Source organism: Carlito syrichta, unplaced genomic scaffold (assembly GCF_000164805.1).
Source record: "Carlito syrichta isolate Samal-C Ts95f unplaced genomic scaffold, Tarsius_syrichta-2.0.1 Scaffold306837, whole genome shotgun sequence".
Lineage (NCBI taxonomy): Eukaryota > Metazoa > Chordata > Mammalia > Primates > Tarsiidae > Carlito > Carlito syrichta.
This window is the reverse complement of record NW_007250933.1, coordinates 189204-191403: the sequence shown is the minus strand read 5'-3', so window position 1 is coordinate 191403 and position 2200 is coordinate 189204.

Sequence of the window (2200 nt, the reverse complement as noted above, 5' to 3'; positions counted from 1 at the left end):
GCACTCCAGTCTGGGTGACAGAGTGAGACTCCAACTCAAAAAAAAAAAAGAATATTTATTCTGCAATACACTATTGTTCATTACAATGTACCCATACCAAGTATCCGTAAAGAGACTTATACTTGTTGTCTTGAGCAAATTCCTCATGTCCCTCTACCTCAGGGTGTTGCTTTGAAATTTTTGCAATAAGCAGCTGGGCCAGTGGCTCACGCTTGTAATCCCAGTACTTGGGGAGGTGAAGGCAAGAGCATTGCCTAAGCCCAGGGATTCAAGATGAGCCTGGGCAATTTGGCAAGATCTTATCTCTACAATAAATAAATAAAATTAATTGGGCGTGGTGGTACATGCCTGTAGTTCCAGCTACTTTGAAGACTGAGGCAGAAAGGATCATCTGAGCCCAGCAAGTTGATGGTGTGGTAGCCGTTAAGTGTACCACTGCTCTCCAGCCTGGGCAACAGAGTGAGACTCTGATTCAAAATGAATAAATAAAAATAAAAAATGTTTGCAGTAAGCATTACCTCCTTATTTCTTTTCTTTTTTTTTTGAGTTGGAATCTCCCTCTATCACCCAGACTGGAGTGCAGTGGCCACTCCCTCGACCTGCTGGGCTCCGGCAATCCTTCTACCTCAGCCTTCCAAGTAACTGGAACTACAGGTGCGTGCTACCACGCCTGCCTAATTTTTGATTTATTGTAGAGATGAGTTCTCGGCAAGTTGCCCAGGCTGGTCTCGAACCAGCGGTCTCAGGCAATCCACTCACCTCAGCCTCCCAAAGTGGGGGATTATAGACTGAGCCACTGAGCCGGCTAACCTTATTTCTTCTAACAACCTTATGAGAAAAGTAACCTTTAGAGGTGAGGAATCCAAGTCTTGAAGTAAATAATTTGCCAAAGTTTCTGACTAGTAAGTAATAGAACTTAATTTGAACCCAGGTTTATTTGCCTAGAGCGAAGAATCAGCCCCTAAGCATACATTGCCTCATTTTAAAAATAGGGGATGGTGGTACAAAAAAAAAAGAAAAATTAAGTGCACTGTGCACAGGTGAAGGTGGTGGGTATACTTAAAGTCCATACTTCTTCGCCTCTGTACAGTACATTTATGTAACCAAAAACCATGCCCCTTCAAGCTATTGAAATTAATTAATTAAAAGTAAAGGGAGTAGGGACAGTTTATTCTTTTGAATGTTATTCTCAGAGTAGTTTCTACCTTGAGGTACTGCTATCATTTAAAATACTTCGTGAACTTTAGTAATTTCTTTTGGAATCTATTTCCAAACTTTTTTTTAAGTCCACTTTCTGTCACCCAGGTCAGAGTACAGTGGCACGCTCATGGTCACCGCAGTCTTGACCTGCCAGGCTCAGGTGATCCTCCCTCAGCCCTCCATGTAGCTGGAACTACAGGCATGCACTACCACATCCAGCTAATATTTTGATTTTTTGTAAAGACGAGGTCTTGCCAAGTTGCCCAAGCTGGTCATGAATCCTCTCAACTCTGCCTCCCAAAGTGCTGGTATTACAAGCGTGAGCCACTGTACCTGGCATATTTCCAATCTTTTCTAATGTGTTTAGTTAATGGCAGTTTTTAGTTTTGAAAATGATTTTTATTTTATTTGCTTATTTTTTGAGTTGGCGTCTCACTCAGTTGCCCAGGCTAGAGTGCAGTGGCATACTTAAGGCCACCATATCCTCAACCTGCTGGGCTCAGGTCATCCTCTGTCTTGGCCTTCCAAATAGCTGGAACCATAGGTATGCATCACCACACTGGGCTAATTTTTTTTTTTTTGAGTTGGAGTGTCACTCTATCGCCCAGACTGGAGTGCAGTGGCCACTCCCAGCCACCGCAACCTCGACCTGCTGGGCTCCGGCGATCCTTCCTCCTCAGCCTTCCGAGTAGCCAGAATTACAGGCGCGCGCTACCACGCCCAGCTAATTTTTTTGATTATTGTAGAGATAAGGTCTCACCTGCCCAGGCGGGTCTTGAACCTGCGGGCTCAGGCAATCCCCTCACCTCAGCCTCCCAAAGGCACAGGATTACAGGCTGAGCCACCGAGCCCGGCTTGGGCTAATTTTTAAAAAAATTTATATTGCAGAGATGAAGTCACCCTATATTACCGAGCCTGGTGTGAAACCCCTGGGCTCAGGTAATTCTCTCACTTCTGCACTTGGCTTTTATATATATGTTTTTTTTTTTTTTTTTTTTTT